We start from the raw sequence: 19,487 nt of genomic DNA, 5'->3' as shown, positions 1-19,487 counted from the left end.
ATTTTTCTTTATGGTTAGTATTTGTGTCCTGTTTAAGAAAACTTTGCCTAGCCTAAGGTCATGATGTGCTATGACTTCTCAAAGTTTTATTATTTCACCTTTTACTTTGAGATCTGTAATCAATCTAGAATTGATTTTTATTGACAAGACCATTTTTCCCCTTCTGCACGAAAGTGTCACCTTGTTATTAAATCAGATGATTTTGTATGTGTGGATTTGTGTCTAGATGCTATTTTGTTCCATTGATCATTTGTCTACTTTTATGCATATATAGCACTGTCTTAGTTATGATAGCTGTATAATAATACATCTTGAGATGTCATAGTGTAAATCCTCTCACTTTGGTTTTTAAGTTTGCCTTGGCTCTTTTCGGACCTTTTTATTTCAGTATTAGTTTTAAATTCAGCTTCTGTTTGTTTTTTTTTCAGGGGTGGGCAAATAGCCTACTGAGATCTTAATTGAGATTGTGTTGAATTTATCATTTCTAACTTTTTATGTGTAGGTCTTGTTGGGTTTATAGTTTTTTTTCCCCACCTTTCATTAAATGAGATAACCTCTGACAGGTGCTGGATAAGTGGTAACTACTGTTATTATAAATATAGTCCATTGCTCTATAATGTTTTGGTAGGTTTTATTTATGAATCTTAGATGAGTCTGCCAAATAATACTAGACTACAGTAATACTAGAAATGATTGTAATGTGGTATGGTATTTCTCTAGCTTTGCTTTGACATCATTGACAGATGCTATCATGTTTCTTTTAAAATGATTTATAGTAGAGCCACTGCTCCTTTGTTGCTTTACTGTTGCCTCAGGAGTTTGGACTACTGCGGTGCTGGGTTGCCCTATGGTCCCAGGCAGGCCTCAGTGGTAGAGACAGTGAGCAGATGAGCTCTCCCTGGGAGTGGGGTGCAGACCTCACCTACCTCTACACAGTTACCGAGCCCTAGCGACACCCAAGGGGCTGCACACTATATAAGGTCACTGCTCAGGTTGGTTCATGAAGAAACCCAGAGAATGTCCAGGAGATAATCGTATGGAAGAAATACAGTGACTTTATGAAACTGCACAAAGAACTTTGGTGAATTCACAAAAACTTATTCCGACATTTGTAATTGTTTCCTCCATTAGCTAAAGGAACAGTATTTGGGTGGAGTAATTAATGATGGTTCTGAATTGATTGGTCCTGCTGAAGCTGATTTGGATTCATTCCCTCACTGATAACTTTCCTGAGTATAGTATGGAAGGCTTCTCCAGTGACAGTGATTTGATATCTCTTACTGTTGATATGGATTCTGTTGCTGAGTTAGGTGACAGAATGGCTTCCAATAAAAATTCTCCCTTCAGAACTTTTTGTCTCAATCTTTCTTTGGACTCTTCAGTGCTATGGGCTGTTGCTTCTGTGAGTAACCAGGATAAAAGAGAACAACAACAGGAAAGTTGTACCTTCTTTCCTGGCAGTTGAAAACCCAAGTTTGACAAAAGAGATTATTTGGAGAAAGCAGGAAAATAAAGCTGGCTTTAAAAAAGGAAGAAGAAGATTATGCAGCTACTTGTGATTTTTACAGGAAGGGAGTTGACTTACTACTACAAGGTGTTCAGGCCTCTCGCTAAGCTCAAGGCCCACTTGGAACCTAAGGAGCCTTGCTGACAAACTGAGGACCTTCAAAGTCCTTGGGGTGATTGATAAGATTTTAACTTGTAATGGACACAAGGACAGAACAGACATTTATTTCTAAAGGTTTAAGGAAAAGCATTGAATACAGCAGAACAGAAAGATCATCATTCCCTGCTGTGTGCCCAACATGGTTTGTCTGCACAAGTACACCATCTCTGAGGAGTCAGCATTTCTTATGCTGTAGCATGCAGAAGAAGGCCAACTCTGGTTGGATATATATCAGTAAATTTTTAAACAGAAGTCCTGAAGAAAGCTTTAGCATCTAGGAAGTAAAAAAAGTCTCTGCTTACCAAAGTTTACCTGCAACAGCCAACTTCTAGTCCTCACGACAGCAACAACTTTGAATGCAGAGGAAGTGATGGTGGAACTATAAGCTTAAGGTTCTGCCTTTGAAGACTAGCCTTACTTCAAGTTCTCTCGATGATTGCAACCAGGAAGACAGTAGCCAAGATAACCTCTCCAGAATGGCCAGATTCTGGTTCAAGTTCAGGAGAAGAATGCACTACTAGTTATTTAACATTATGCAGTGAATATGGGCAAGCAAGTGTTGAGCCAGGGTCTTTGAATAAAGAGTCTTTATGAAGACTGAAGGAAAGGGTGTTGATACCAAAGCTGTTAAAAGTTTCCCAGCACACCTTGCTGCTGACCATGACAGCCCCAGACACAGCTGCTATTTCATGAGCTGAAGTTTTTCCCTGAAGATAATAACCCAGAAACACTTGGTTCTCCAAGAACATCAGATTCCCTCAGTAGATCTAAAAACAGCCTCATGGAATTCTTTAGGATAAAGTGAACTCCTGGGACGTGACTTTGGGGGAAAATTATGTAGCCTAAAATCAGAAGCTTTAAAATCAGTCATCTCTCTTCCAGATGAAGACAGTACATTAAGAAGTTGTGGTTTTTTGTTTGTTTGTTTCAAAGTACTGGGGGGCTGAGAATTGAACCTGTGACCTTGTTATGTGGGAGGTGGGAGCTTAACCACTAAGCCACATCAGCTCCCCTGAATTGTTTTTTTGTCTATTTGTTTTTGTATATTGTTTGTTTTTGTTTTTTCTAGGAGGTACCAGAAACTGAACCTGGAACCTCCCATGTGGGAAGCAGGTGCTCAACTGCTTGAGCCATGTCTGTTCCCCCAAGAAATTATTATATTAACAAAAGTAAGATAAATTTTAAAGCTCAGGACACCACAAGTAGGGGCTCAAACGACTCCGTCCGGTTATTTCTTTTAAAGATGCTGCTTTTGATGCCAGTGGTACTGACAAAGGAAGTCCTGATCTTTTGTAAATCTACCTGGTGAATTGGTGCAAACAAAAGAAATTGGTGCAGCAATGGGACCTATTTAGTTTATTTTTTTATTTTTTTAAAGATTTTTAATTTTTTAAAATTTATTTCTCTCCCCATCCCTTCCCGCCCCAGTTGTCTGCTCTCTGTGTCCATTCGCTGTGTTCTTCTGTGACTGCTTCTATCCTTATCAGTGGCACCAGGAATCTGTGTTTCTTTTTTTGTGTCATCTTGTTGTGTCAGCTGTCTGTGTGTGCGGTACCATTCCTGGGCAGGCTGCACTTTCTTTCGTGTTGGGCAGCTCTCCTTACAGGGCGCACTCCTTGTGTGTGGGGCTCCCTTATGCGGGGAACACCCTTGTGTGGCCCGGCACTCCTTGCAGCATCAGCACCGCACATGGGCCAGCTCCATATGGGTCAAGGAGGCCTGGGGTTTGAACCGTGGACCTCCCATGTGGTAGGCGGATGCCCTATCCATTGAGCCAAGTCTGCTTCCTGGGACCTATTTAGTTTACACAGAGTAATATGCACATAATAGAAAGTAAACTTTTGGAAGCCCCTGATTATTTCTGTTACAAACTTATACTGCACAATGCCAAGCACATGAAGAAAAAGAGGACTTGAGTGATGCCTTCTGGCCCAAATCCTTTTGTATAGCAAAGAAAGACTGTGCACAGGAGAATCTTGGGATGCTATTTAAAGCAACTGTTGATCACAATAGTTCAGGATACCTGTCTTTGTTATATAGCTCAGATTTTGAATTTCAAGGGTTTGGAGTGGTTGGACAGTACTAATTGCAAACAATGCAGAGAAAAGTGAACTCCATATTTCTAACTCCTTCTCTGGTGCTAGTGAATGTAATGCAAATGCAGACACTTTAAAACCAGAAGACATACTGCTGTTTACAGATCAAGCTGGTGATTTGGCTAAAGAGAAACTAACTTCTTTATTCCAGAGAGACTCTGAGACCAAGGGAGAGAGTGGATTAGCACTAAAAGGAGACAAGGAAATTTATCAGATTTTTGAGGACCTTGATAAAAAATTAGCACTAAATGCCAGATTTTATATCCTGGAGGGCTGCATTCAGAGATGGTAACCCTTGATGAGGGAGTTGTGTGTCATGATTTGAACCCAAAAAACATCTTATTGAATGATAGAAGACACATTCAGCTGTGGTGTTTTAGCAGGTGGAGTGAGGTTGAAGATTCCTGTGACAGTGATGACATAGAGAAAATATACTGTGCCCCAGAGGTTGGAGCAATCACCGAAGAACTGAAGCCTGTGATTGGTGGAGTTTGGGTGTTGCCCTCTCTGAACTTCTCACTGGCAAAACTCTGGTTGAGTGCTGTTCAGCATGAATAAATATACTATTCTGAACATGCCAGAATGTGTCTTTGAAGAGGCTTGCTCACTCATTCAACAGGTCCTTGCAGTTCAGTCCTGTGGAGAGTCTTGGTGCTGGTGTTGCTGGAGTTGAAGACATCAATCTCATCCGTTTTTTACACCTATGGATTGGGTAGAACTGATGAGATGAACGCAGTGCAGGGTTTTCTGCACACATTCTGATGTTTATGATAGGCATCTCCAACTCTGAACCAACTTTGCCTTATAGTCATTTGTGGAGCACCAACTCGTTTGGATAAAGACATTTAAGGAACTGGGAGAAAAAAAAGGCTAAACAAGAATAGTTTATATATTGTTACTATCTGGATAAATCATTGATTTATAAAAGGGGCTGTTATATACAAATCTTTAACCAGGGTGTGATCATTATTTAATCTGCATTTCGTGTTGCAGATGAGTTGTAAACCCAACTGAAAGAGGACTGCCCTTCAAGAACTTCCTCTTTTAGGAAGTTCTAAATGTAAAATTGTTAGTAGAAAGAAGGACTTTTAAATGGGACCTAACTGTTTTCTGCTAATTAATATTGGTTTATATGATCAAATTAATATTTGTTGAATAGTATACTAAAAATGCTTCATAAATAATGTCATCTATGGAACTTAAAAAATGAGGAAAAGGATTATATATATGTCTAATAGGGGAGCAGATGTAGCTCAAGCAGTTGAGCTCCTGTTTTCCACATGGGAGGTTCTGGGTTCAGTGTCCAGTGCCTCCTAAAAGAGAAAAAAAAACATGCAAAAAAATGCTTGTACCATGATGCTGTATAATTAATGTATCTTCAGTGTGGTCTCATATTGCTTCATATTTTCAAAAATCCACGTGAGAAGAAAATAGTCCAGGCTGTTAACTTCGCATTTTGTTGCTTGATATTGCTTATTTAGAGAAGGCATTCATATGAACACTCACTATCTTCAACCTTGTTTCCTTTCTCTATCATTCCATTTCTTAGACCCTTTACCTATTCTTTTCATATTCCATTCTTCTCACTTCTGCTAACATACAAACAACAAAAAAGGGAAAGGAGTATTTATTTCTCTAAGTTTCCATCAATGTAGTAAGGACTAAGAAATCACGGTGTCAAATAAATGTGGTAAAATTAAAAAAAAAAAAAAGATTTACAGTAAAAACAAAAGAATAAAAATGTTTTTCTGGTTTTATTAGTTTTTCCCTCTGTGAACAGAGTTATATCTGGGTATTTTGCATATGTTATTTCTATTCCAGCAATGTAGGAAGTATTAACCTGTTTTATAAAAGAGGAAACTCGATCTGAGAGAGTGGTCTCATGTGCCACTTACCGGAATTCGTGCAGTTTGTTGTTGGTAGAGCTGGCATTTGCCCTGGGTATGCCTGCCTCTAAAGGCTTACTCTTTTTACTTCAGCACACTGATGCCCTCCTTGGTACTATTCTTCAACTTGGTGTCCTTCAGCTGGTTTTCCAAGACAGCTTCTAAAGCACCTTCTTTTCTGACTTCCTTTAAAATTTTACAAATTTTACTTTTAAAGCTATCTTTGAAGTGCTAAGCTCTAGAAAGAATTAAAATGCACATTCTGCTTCGCCTTGTCTTCTTAGGAAAGATACTAGCAGACTTGTATCTAACCTTTGGGACTTGGTAAACATTCAAATAATTAATGCGGTATTCTTTTATCTGGGTAACTGAATATGTTGGGAATGATATGGGTGACTGCCTTTTGAAAATAGACTTTGTTTCTTATTACTTTTTGTGGGGACCAGAAATGGTGTTACATGGTCTCTCCGTACCCCCCTCACCCCCCATTTTAAATTCTTACTCATTGCAGAGTTTAGAAAATATAGGAAAGGAGTAAGCAGAAACAACATTACTGTTTTTTGTTACTACAATTAAGAGGAAGACTACAATAATTATAGTTAGCGTTCATTATCAACAAGTATTACCAATACTTATGGAGTCCACCAGGAATTGTTCTAAGTGCTAACGATATAGAATGGTCAGAACAGCCAAACATCCCTGCGTACAGAGGTTAACTTTGACTGAGAGCCCTTATTAAGTGCCAAGATGATTTAACCTCTCATACTCTTTGTAAGGGAAGCCCTGTTCTTTCAGTTTTATGGGTAAAGAAATGCATAGAGAGGTCAAATACTGTGTGACAGGATCTGACTTCTGCTGGAACCTTCAGTTACTAGTTTCTGATTTCCTAGACTAGAGCATATATGGAGTCTTGGCTTGGATTATTTGCTTTTTAAAGTTTAATTCTAAAAACCACCTTCCTCTCCATATAAAAAAAAGATATCTCTTTAAAGAAAAGTTAGTATATGTGAAAAAAAATACAGAAATAATAATGGTTAGTATTTTAACATACTTTTCTCTAGTTGCTTTTCTAAATAAATCCTTAAATTTTATTTGTAAAGATGAAATCATGTATATTTCAATCTGTTCCCCCCATCCCCCCAACATAGAGTTTGGACCTCTTTACATGCCAGTCTTTTTAAAAATAGTATTTAAACAACTTAAGATAGTTGAGTACAACCTTCACAGTTTTTGACATATCTCCATATAATTTGTTCTCTGATCTACTTTACACATTTTAAAAATATGCTTTCTTAAATAAAAAAAGGAAACTGTGTATCGCTGTCTAACAGGAAAAATGAATGGCACTTGCTGAGATAAGTTATGAAAAATACCAAAAAACAAAATCCATATGAATTTTAGCCAGATACAGTCTTTTACAGAAGACTGAAGTAGAGCCCTTCTCATTTTGTTATAAACAGGCAATTATTTAAATATTAGGGAGAAGTGAGAATTTCTTTTTTTTTTAATTCATTTTTAAAAAATATTACATTAAAAAAATATGAGGTCCCAATTCACCCCCACCGCCCCCACCCCACCACTCCCCCCGCAGCAACACTTTCCCCCATCATCATGACACATCCATTGCATTTGGTGAGTACATTTCTGGGTAGCGCTGCACCTCATGGTCAGTGTTCCACATCATAGCCCATACTCTCCCATGTTCCATCCAGTGGGCCATGGCAGGATCTACAATGTCCGGTAATTGTCCCTACAGCACCACCCAGGACAACTCCAAGTCCCGAAAATGCCTCCATATCTCATCTCCTCCCATTCCCCGCACCCAGCAGCCACCATGGCCACTTTTTCCACACCAATGCCACATTTTCTCGATTATTAACCACAATAGTTCATGAATAGAATATCAGTAATCCACTCTAATCCTTACTGTAGTCCTCCTTCCTGTGGACCTTGGATTGGTTGTGTCCATTCCACATCTATGTCAAGATGGGGCTTAGATTCCACAAGAGTACTGGATGCAATCCTCCTGCTTTCAGTTGTAGGCACTCTTGGTTCCATGGTGTGGTGGTTGACATTCTTCAACTCCATGTTAGCTGAGTGGGGTAAGTCCAATAAACCAGACTGTAGGAGCTGAAATCTGTTGAGGCTCAGGGCCTGGCTATCATATTGTCAGTCCAGAGATTCAGATCCCCTAGATATATCTTAAACCCCAGCACCAACTACAATTCCAGTAAAATAACAGGGAAGGCTTGTGAAAAGAGATCACATCTGAGTCCAGCTCCATCACGCAGAAACACCAACTCCAAAGAAGGGCCAACTGACATGGCAGTGAACTCCATCTGCCGTGACCATAAAACCTGTGGGTCTCTTTAGCCCTCAGAAGAACCAATACCTGGGGTTGTATCTACTTTATCAGTCTCTGAGACTCTGCTCAGGTGTACATAAGGGCAATCCTTCTGACAACCTCCAGACTCTGTTTTTAGAGACTCATAGCCATATAAACTCATTTGTCCTTTCCATTTCCCCCTTAATTTAGGTCAAAAAGCATTTTTAACTCCTGTTATTATATGTAGACAGGGATATTCTGCTTGTCCACGTTGAACCTTTTATTCAAGGTCATTTTCTAGTTATGTCATCAGCTGGTACTTGGTAGTGATCCCTCGGCGCCAGGGAGGCTCATCCCCGGGTGTCATGTCCCACGCTGGGGGGAAGGCAGTGCATTTACATACTGAGTTTGGCTTCAAGACTGGCCACATTTGAGTAACACGGAGGCTGTCAGGAGGAAACTCCTAGGCACAGTGCTGCTCTAGGCCTTGTTGTTATTTCAGGTGTATAGTCTCACAAGCATAGTCATTGAGAATTTCTTTTGATATAATTAGAAGAACTGAAAGAAAATTGCAAAGGTAGTAACTTTTGCACTGTGGAACTCGTTGTACTCTAATATCTTAACCATAGGCTTTCAAATGTTTTTAACTATTTTCAGAGAAATAAACTTGATATTAAACCTACTACACAGGAGCATGTGTGGTTATATATACATGTGTAATTTATATATATGTGTATGTATTTGTGTGTGTGTATGCATCTCATATATATACACTCACATACCTCACCCTCAACTCCGTATATACTCTATTTCATTAAGTGTAAGATGATATCAGTTGTAATAGCCATCATTATTTTATACAGCATTCAGAAAAAGCCCTGCCAGTTTTAATTTAGATGCCATTGATTATAAAAAACACTCCAACATAAGATGTTAAAACATGAAAATTGATGGAAGGTGATGTGTTCTATTTCTGTTTTTTGAAAAATGTAGTGTTATCCATTGAATTGATATTATAATCCATAATGGATTTAATCTGCAATTTGAAAAATAAGAACTTCAAATTGAAAATAAGATTCTTGACTCTTACCTTATGTAAAAATCAGTATAGATGGATTGTTGATATAAATATGGAAAGTACTCTAAAACTTAAAGGATATTACACAGGAGAATATCTTTTTAACTTTAGGAAATGAGAGATTTTTAAACAGGACACAGAAAGCGCAAGCAATAAGATGAACAATTGTTAAATTAGATTTCATTAAAATTAAATACTTCTCTTCATCAGAAGACACCATTAAGAAAATGAAAAGTTAAGCCACAGATTGAGAGACTTTTGAAACAAATATATTTGACAAGGGCTTCATTCCAGAATATTTAATGAATTTCTACAAATCAGTAAGAAAAGGATAGTTAATTTAAAAATGATCTTAAGTTTTGAACCATCACTTCACAAGAGGATATTGAAATGGCTAATAAATTTGTGAAGAGGTGCTAAGCATCATTAGTCATCAGGAAAATGCAGATGCCACAGAGAGATACAGAATGGTTAAAAAACAAAATACACACCTGGTGAGGAACAACTAGAATGCACATACACTGCTGGTGGAGGTTATTATTGGTACTTTGGAATAGTGTATACTCTTATTACCTAGCAAATCCACTCCTAGGTATAGACCTAACAGAAATGCATATCCATGTTACACCAAAAAACATGGCAAATTATTTTTCTTAGTTTTTAGAAAATTTATTTCAAAAATTACACTCTGGGGAGCTGGTGTGGTTCAGTGGTTGAGTGCTGGCTTCCCACAGAAGAGGTCCTGGGTTCAATCCTCGACCATGGTACCAAAAAAAAAAAAATTTATACTGTATGCACCAAGCAATAAGCCCACTCCCTCTTTCATCCCTCCCCATTTCCTGTTAACCTCTAATCTACTTTCTATCTTTGTAAATTTGCTGTTTCTAGCTACTTCATATATTAATAAGTGAAATCATACAATATCTGTCATTATATGCCTTGCTTATTTCACTCAGCTTGTTTTCCAGGTTCACCCATGTTGCAGCATGTGTCAGAACTTCATTCCTTTTCATGAACTTAGTTCCTTTTCACAACTGAATAAGGATTGAATAAGGACTCCTTTTCATGACTGAATAAATATTCCGTTGTGTGTATATACCATGTTTTGTTTATCCATTCATAAATGGATAAACTGGATTCATAAGCTTGGATACTTCTGTAGTTTCCACCTTTTGACTATTATGAATAATGCTGCTGTGAACATTTGTGTACAAGTACCTATTTGAGTCCCTATTTACATTTTCTCTGGATATGTACATAAGAGTAGAATTGCTCGGTCATATGGTAATTCTTTAACTTCTTGAGAAGCTGCTGCGCTGATTTTCAAACTGGCTTCACCATTTTACATTCCCCCCAACAAAGAAACAGGATTCCTATTTTTCCCCATCCTCTCCAACATTTGCTGTTTTCCATTTTTAAAATAATAGCCATCCTCGTGGGTGTGAAGTGGTGTCTTGTGGTTTTGGTTTTCATTTCTCTAATGGCTAATGATGGTGAGTATCTTTTTATATATTTGCCATTTTTATATCTTCTTTGAAAAGAGGTCTATTCAAGCCCTTTGCCTATTTTTTAACTGGGTTGTTTGTCTTTTTGTTCTTGAGTTGTAGTGGTCTTTCATATATTCTAGATCTTGAGCCCTTTTTAGATATGATTTCAAACTATTTTTTCCCATTCTGTAGGTTGTATTTTCACTTCCTTGATAATATCCTTTGAAGCACAGAAATTTTATTTATTTATTTATTTTTAGGAGGTACCAGGGATTGAACCCAGGACCTCGCACATGCGCAATAGGCACTCATCATTTTGCTATACCCACTCTGCAGAGGTTTTAAATTTTGATGAAATAGAATTTTTCTATATTTCTTTTGCTGGTTTTGCTTTTGGTATCATATCTAAAAATTGATATCCAAAGATTCCCCTCTTATTTTCTGCTAAGAGTTTTATGGTTTTAGCTTTGTATACTTAGGCTTATTGATCAATTTTGAGTTAACTTTTGTATATAGTATGAGGTAGGTGTCCAACTTCATTCTTTTGCATGCAGAAATTCAGTTTTTCCCAGCACTATTTGCTGAAGAGACCATTCTTTTCCCATTGCGTGTACTTGGCATCCTCAGGAGCGGATGTGGCTCAAGCAGTTGAGCACCCACCTCCTACTTGGGAGGTCCTGGGTTTGGTTCCCTGGTACCCCCTGAAAAAGCAAAAACAAACAATAAGCAAAACAAAGAAACAAAAAATCATTAGGCCAGGGGAAAAAATGCGGCTTATGCAGTTGAGCACCTGCTTCCCACACGTGATGTCCTCAGTTTTGATTCCTGTGCCTAAAAAAAACAAAAACGATAAGCAAAACCAACAAAAAAAACAACTCAGGGGAGCCAGTGTGGCCCAGTGGTTGACACCAGCGTCCCACATATGAGGTCCTGAGTTCATTCCCAGTCCTCTGATACCTTAAAAAAAAAAAAAAAATCAATCGGCCGTACATGTATGAGCATCTATATCTGGACTTACAATTCTATTTCCATTGCCAGGAGCACACTGTTTTGATTACTGTAGCTTTGTTCTAAAGTTTGAAATTGGGAAGGGTTATTCTTCCAACTTTGTTTTTTTTCAAAATTATTTTGGCTCTTTGAGACCCCTTAACATTCCATACATATGTAAGGATTGGCTTTTCCATTTCTGCAGAAAAGGCTGCGAGAATTTCTCTTAAGGATTATATTGAATCTGTAAGTGGCTTTAGGTTGCATTGATGTTAATACTTCTGTCCTCCAGTGCATGATCATGGGATGCCTTGCCCTTTATTTAGATCTTATTTTTCAGCATTGTTTTCTGGTTTTCAGTGTACAAGTTTTTCACCTCTTTGGTTAAATTTATTCCTATATATTTTATCCTTTAGATGTTATTTGTAAGTAGAGTTGTTTTTTAAATTTCTTTTTTGGATTGTTCATACTAGTATACTGAAACACAATTGCTTTTTTTTGGGTAAGATTTATTTTTTATTTATTTCTCTCCCCCCACCCCGTTGTCTGCTCTCTGTGTCCATTTGCTGTGTGTTCTTCTGTGTCCACTTGGATTCTTGTCAGCGGCACCAGAAATCTGTGTCTCTCTTTGTTGCGTCATCTTGCTGTGCTGAGTCAGCTCTCTGGGTTTGCGGCGCCACACCTGGGCAGGCTGAACTTTCTTCGCACAGGGTGGCTCTCCTTACAGGATGCACTCCTTGCACATGGGGTTCCCTTATGTGGGGGCACCCCTGCGTGGCAGGGCACTCCTTGAGCGCATGAGCGCTGCAAGTGGGCCAGCTCATCACACGGGTCAGGAGGCCCTGGGTTTGAACCGTGGATCTCCCATGTGGTAGGTGGACACTCTTACCCATTGAGCCACATCCACTTCCCCACAATTGCTTTTTGTGTGTTGATGTTGTGTCCTTCAACTTTGCTGAATTTGTTTATGAGCATTAGTAGTATTCTTGTGGATTCTTCGAAATTTTCTATATGTGGGATCATGTCTTCTGTAAATATAGATTCCCTTCTTTCTTTTAAAAAATATTTAATTATTTATTTCTCCTCACCCCTTGTTGTTTGCACTTGCTGTGTCTGTTTGTCTTCCTTGTTTTTTTTTTTTAGGAGGCACTGGGAGCCGAACCCATGACTTCCGATGTAGGAGGGAGGTGCCTAATCGATTGAGCCACCTCTGCTTTGTTGGGTCTTTCATTGTTTTTCCTCCCTTTTTCTCTTTTTTTGTCATCTTGTTGCATCAGCTCGCTGTCTTCTTTAGGAGATACTAGGAGTCTCTGCTCCCGGCTTTGTTGTGTCTCTCATTATGTTCCCTCTTCTTGTGTCTCTTGTGTCAGCCTGCCACTCTTGTCTTGTTCCTGCTATTGGGGGGAAGGAAAACTTTCGGTCTTTTACTACTGAGTATGATATTACTGATATTTTTTCACAAATGGTTTTTATCATGTTGACTAAGTTCCCTTTTTTCAAGTTTTCTAAGAATTGTAATCATGAAAAGGTACTGAATTTCGCCAAATACCTTTTCTGTGTCAGTTGAGATGTGTTTTTCCTTCCTTCAATCTATTAATGTGGTGTAGCAGTTTGATATGGTTATGAATTAAAAAAATAGATATTGGATTGTTTGTAATCTTTTCTGTACCTGGCCATGATTAAGTTATGATTCGGGCTTTGATTGGGCCATGTCATTAGGGCATTAAGTCCCCACCCCTTGGTGGGGGGGAACTCACAGATAAAAAGACATGGCAAAGGACAGAGTTGAGGACTTTTAATGTTGGAGGTTTGATGTTGGAGTTTGATGCTGAAGTCAAACTGGAGCCCCAGGGAGAGAGACAGAGCTAGTCACCTGATAGTCTACAGCTGACCTCGTGGAGAGAGGCAAACCCTAGAGAGCCTCATAATCTACAGCTGACCTTGTGGAGAAAACAGAGGAGCTGAGCCCAGAGGAACCCAGGAAGCCCGAACCCTTCCAGATGGTGGCAGCCATCTTGCTCCAACACGTGAAAATAGACTTTAGTGAGGGAAGTAACTTATGCTTATGACCTGGTATCTGTAAGCTCCTACCCCAAATAAATATACCCTTTATAAAAACCAACAATTTCTGGTATTTTGCATCAGCACCCTTTTGGCTGACTAATACATGCGGTGTATTACATTAGTTGATGTTCATATGTTGTACCATTCTTGTATTGCTGGGATGAACCTCACTTGGTCATTTTTACAACCCTTTAATATGCCGTCAGATTTGATTTCCTAGTATTTTGTTGAAGAATTTTGCATTTCTCCTCAGAAGAGAAATTTATAATTTTCCTTTCTTTTGTTGTCTTCAGCTGGTTTTGGTATCAGGGTAATGCTGGCCCCATAAAACGAGTTAGGAAGTATTTCCTCCACTTCAGTTTTTTAGAAGAGTTTGAGAGGATCGGTATTGATTCTTCCTTAAATGTTTGGTGGAATTCTCTAGTGAAACCACCTGTCTGGTCCTGGGTTTTTCTTTAGGAGGTTTTTGATTACTGATTCAATTACTTGTTATAGATCTGAGTCTTTCTATTTCTTCTTGGTTCAGTTTAGGTAATTGTGTGTTTCAAGGTATTTTTCCATTTCATCTAGATATTCTGATTTATTTGCCAACAATTGCTCATAGTGTTTTCTTATCATCTTTTATTTCTGTAAGGACAGTAGTGATGTCACTCACCATTTTCATTTGTGATTTTAATTATTTGCTTTTTTCTCCTTTTTGTCTGTCTAGCAAAAGATTTGTCAATTTTATCAGTCTCTTCAATGAACCAAATTTTAGTTTCATTGATTCATTTTTCTCTTCTCTGTCTCATTTATCTCAACTGTTATCTTAATTCCTTCCTTCTAATAATTTTGGTTTTCTTTGTGCTTTTTTTTTCTAGTTCTCATTGTGAAGTTAGGTTGTGATTTGAGAGCTTTCTTCTTTAATATAAGCATTCATAGTTATAAATTTCCCTCTGAGCACTGCTTTTTTTGCATCCCGTAAGTTTTGGTTTGTTGTGTTTTTAGTTTCAACTGTCTCATAAGTATTTTCTCATTTTCCTTTGATTTCTTCTTTAACCCATTAGTTACTTAAGAATGTGTCATTTAATTTCTAGATATTTGTGAAGTTTCCATTTCTCCCTCTGTTACTGATTTCTACCTTCATTCCATTGTGGTCTAAGAATTTACATTCTATAATTTCAACATTTTAAAATTTACTGAGACTTGTTTTATGCCCTACCATGTGCTCTGTTCTAGAGAATGATCTATGTGTATAGGTGAAGAATGTTTATTCTGCTGTTGTTCTGTTACGTGTCCTATATATGTCTGTTAGATCTAATTGATTTGTAATGTTCATTACAACATTGTGCTCTCTTTCCTTATTGGTCTTCTGTCCTGATAGTCTATCTGTTATTGAAAGTGGTGTATTGAGTTCTCCAACTATTAAAGGAGTTGTCTGGTTCTCCCTTTACTTTTGTCAATTTTTGCTTTCAATATTTTGGAGACCCGTTGTTAGGTACGTCTGTGTTCATATTTGTTATTTATTCTTGTTGAATTGATGTTATGAAAATATAATGTCCCTCTTTGTCTTTTTTTAACAGTTTTTGACTTAAAAGTCATTTTCGTCTGACATTAGTGGAGTCATCTCAGCTCTGTTTTGGTTATTATTCGCATGTGATATTTTTTCCATCTTTTCATTTTTAACCTGTTCATGTCTTTGGTTCTAAGCTGAGTTTCTTGAAAACAGAATATAGATGATTCATACTTGTTTGCTCATTCTGCAGATATCTACCTTTTGATTGTAGGGTTTCAAACATTTGCATTTAAAAGGTAATCTCTACTAAGGCAAGATTTTGCCTTTTTGCTGATTGTTATGTATGCCTTATACTTTTTTGTCCCTCCTTTCCCCGTTACTGCTTTTTCTTTGTGTTTATGATCTTTTGTAATAAACCATTTGAATTATTTCTCATTTTTTTTGGTGTAAATTTTTTACATTTTCCTTTTGTTTACCACAGGTTGTATGTAACATCCTAAATCTATTACATTTTCATTTGTATTGATACTTACTTACCTTCAGTAGCCTACATATGCTCTGCTCCAATATCCCTCTGCCCCCCTTTATGTTCATATCAAAAATTGCATCTTTAATATATTGTGTATCCAATAACATAGGCTTAAGATTTTTAGTGCATTTTTGCAGTTAACCAGGTGAGAAGTAAAAGAGAAGCTATAGGAACATAAAATATACTAATAGTTGTGTTTATACTGACCAATATAGTTAACAATACCAGAGAACTTTATTTCTTCATACAGCTTCAAATTATTACCTAGTAGCTTTCAACAAGAAGGATTCCCTTTATCATTTCTTGTAGGGCAGATCTAATGGTAATGAACTCAGGAATGACTTACTTTCTTCCTCAATTTTGAAGGGCAATCTCAAATTTTTCATTTTAGTTATTGTACATTTTTGCTCTATCATTTATATTTCTTTATGGAAATTATCAATTTGCTCATCTATCATTTTCCTGATTTTAGTTCTTTTTTTATATTTTCCTTTAAGTCATTGATCCTATTTAAAAGGATTGGTGAAAGATTTTTGATTAGTAATTTCAGTTACTAGTCTTCCTCTGGGATAGTGTCTGTCCAATTCTTTTTTCATGTGACAGGGCCTCCATACTTTCCTGTCTCTATGTTTTTAAAATTTTGGTTGAGAACTAGACATATTAAGTGTTGTGGCACCTGGATATCTAGTTCTCCCACTTCTCAGTGTAAGAGAATTCTGTTTTTACTGTTGACAGCTAGAGCTGTCCATATATGACTTTTCCTTAGGTTTCTACTATATTTATAGGAAAAAAAAGTATAAAAAGGGTGCATAGGGGAGAGGATGTAGCCTGAGTGGTTGGGCACCTGCTTCCCCTATATGAGGTATTGGGTTTGAGTACCTCCTAAAAACAGAAAAACAAAAACCAAAACCATTGGGGAATGGATTAGCTCAATGGTTGAGTACCTGCTTCCCATGTACGGGGTCCTGGATTTAATCCCTGGTATCTTCTCTAAACAAAATAAAGGTATACTGCCTCTTTAAGTCTCCTTTTAGCTGCTGGTGGGAAGTCTTTCCTGCTAAGAGGTCTGAAACTGAGACTAGCATCAGGGCTGGTTACTCAGGGATCTGCCAGACCAACCTTGACTTGTGCCCCCAACTTTTTGGAGGACAAAATTCCTTCTGTTGGCTGCTTCTGGAATGCAGACCATTGCTCCCATATTTGCTGGTGTGAAATCAAGGAATTGGTATGGTTGCTCATACTCCCATGCCCTCACTTATTAAAGCTTGAAAACTCAACATCCTTTCCCTTTCCCTGGCAATTGTGTGGTTGTTCTAAGTGTCCAATTTGGTTTCAGAGTTACCAACTAGTAACTCTAATTTCTTGTTCCAGCTTAGTCATTGTTCTTATTGAGGGAGTGATTTGCAGAACTTCCTAATCCACCAGTTTGCCCAGAATTATTATTATTTTTTAAAAGATTTATTTATTTTCCTCCCTTTCCCTCCTCCAATCCTGCTGTTTTTCCTGTCTGTGTTGTCTTCTCTTCTCATTTTCTCTCCTCTAGGATTCACTGGGATTCGATCTTGCAGACCTCTGATGGAGAGAGAGGTTCCCTGTCAATTGTGCCACCTCAGTTCCTGGTTTCTGCTGTGCTTCAACTTGACTCTTCCCTTGTCTCTCTTTTGATGCGTCATCATCTTGTTTTTTTGCCATGCGACTCACTTGCGTGGGGCACTGGCTAGCCATGCGGGCACGGGCATGGACACTGGCTTGCTGGGCGGGCATGCCTTCTTCTTTATCCCCAGGAGGCCCCAGGGATCGAACCCAGGTCCTCCCATTTGGTAGGCAGAACCTCTCTCACTTAAGCCACATCTCCTTCCCTCGGAATTATTTTTAATGACAAAAGTTGAATTGACTCACGTGTTGGTCAACAGTAGAACAAATAAGTGATTTTTGGAAGAATTATATAGCAGTGAAAGAAAATGAACTGCTGCTGCTGTACTTAAGAATTTCAGAGGGGAGCCGATGTGGCCCAAATGGGTGAGTACCTACTTCCTACATGGGAGATTCCGGTTTAGTTCCCTGTTCAGTTCCCAGTGCCGCCTCAATAAACACCCCCCCATACACAAAAACTCAGCAAGTAAGCAAATGATAAAACCATCTCAGGAGGGCTGATGTGGTTCCCACAGTGAGCGCTGGCTTCCTATATATGAGGTCCTGGGTTCAATACCCTATCCTGATAACCTCAAAAAAAAAAAAAAAAAAAAAAAAAAGAATCTCAAAGACATAATGCTAAACAAAGGAAACCAGATTCAAAGAGTATATGTTACTTGGTTACATTTGCATAAAGTACAAAAACAGACAAAACGAATCTATGGTAGTAATCAAAATCTAGTGATTACCTTGGGAGTTAATGATGGAGGTAATATGAGGAAGGGATTTCAGCTCTGGTAATATTTTTTTTGTTAATTTGAATTACAGGTACACCTGAGAGCATGCTCTTTATTATAATACATACTTTGATTAAAATGTTTTTTTTAAGAGAATTAAAAATTTCTTCTCTGTAACCAAATGTTTTATACCTTACTGTTGTACATTTTCTTTCTTTTTTTAAAATTTTTCCCTTTCAATTTTTTCATGTTATAGGTTGTTGTGTCTACAATTTTCTATCGGTCTTTGATTCTGTAGGATAAATTGCTATAAACTAAATTATGTTAAGTATTACAAGGTACTTTTTAAAGTTATATACCTATAAATGTTCTCTGTAAGGTATCATTTATAATCTTGCTAGAAAGTCTATATTGTTATACAGTGTAGAAAAATAAAAGCTGCTGATTTGATAGATGAGAAATTATATCTCATTTTTTACTGTAGGTGCTTGTTTTTGGCAGCCATTTAAATTGCTGTTTTGAAATATCTGTACTTACCTTTTGCTTACTTGTCTATTAAGGGATTAATTTTCTTTCCTAACAATTTGCAAGTGATTTTATATACTAAGCTACATGTCATGTATCACAGTATTTCCTTCATTGTATTTAAGTTTTTGTTGTTCTTAAACATTTAGGAGCTTAAAATTTTTTCATTTAGTGAAGTCTAGGTCTATTTCTGAGTTTAGTGTCATACCTAGACAGTGTTTCCCCATCTTCTGTGGTTTCTTTTAGCAGGTTTATGGTTTTATTTTTTACACTTGATTATTTTTATTTGTAGTATATTTTTATGTGGCATAATATAGCATTTATCTTTTATATTTAATACCATTTATTGAATTACTTTTCCCGTCAATTTGAAGTTCTAACTTTTCCTTTCACAAGTTCATAAATACAAATGCATCTGTTCCTGAGCTGGCTTTTCTGTTTCATTGAACTGTGTTGCTTTACCAGGACCACATGGTTTTAATTATTATAACTTGTAAGAGTAAATGTTAATATCTAATAATACGGGCACATCCTTCTTTTAAAAAACTTGGTACTGAAAGCAAGGAAGGAAAACGTTCTCCTATGTTCATTCTTCCAGAATTTGTAATATATCAATAACAACAGAATGCCTGTCAGAAATTTGAATTACAGTTTTTAGATTAATTAGAATACTTATTACATTATAAAAATTCATGCAACAGAATCCCATCAAACTCCCAATGTATTTAAAGTTTATTATTTATATTTTTATTGTACTGTAGAAAGAAAGCTGGTATGTTCCTCTCTTTTTAGCGTTTGAATAGAGGAAGGAGATGGTTTCTGATTGAGCCAAGTTGAGTGGGAGCTGAGGTCATTGCCTGCATAGGGGCTTTCTTCCTTCTGAATTGTCAGCATTAGTGTATGAGAGAGGCATGGCATTTTGGAAACATCAGTCTCTTCTCTTTCCAAAGAATGCTTACGGCTTCTCAGTGATTATATT

General features: G+C 37.4%; 1 protein-coding gene and 1 pseudogene across 7 annotated transcripts in view; both read left to right on the top strand.

The window, feature by feature from the left end:
• Nucleotides 1–19,487, top strand: part of FBXW11 (F-box and WD repeat domain containing 11) — a 163,022-nt gene that overhangs the window by 76,183 nt on the left and 67,352 nt on the right. The gene's annotated exons all lie outside the window — the stretch shown is intronic.
• LOC105746720 (ribosomal protein S6 kinase delta-1 pseudogene) lies at nucleotides 1,026–2,638 on the top strand (annotated as a pseudogene).

Source organism: Dasypus novemcinctus, chromosome 2 (genome assembly GCF_030445035.2).
Source record: "Dasypus novemcinctus isolate mDasNov1 chromosome 2, mDasNov1.1.hap2, whole genome shotgun sequence".
In the NCBI taxonomy this organism is placed as follows: domain Eukaryota; kingdom Metazoa; phylum Chordata; class Mammalia; order Cingulata; family Dasypodidae; genus Dasypus; species Dasypus novemcinctus.
Note: the sequence above shows the minus strand (reverse complement) of the source record. Positions and strands in the feature narration are given on the sequence as shown.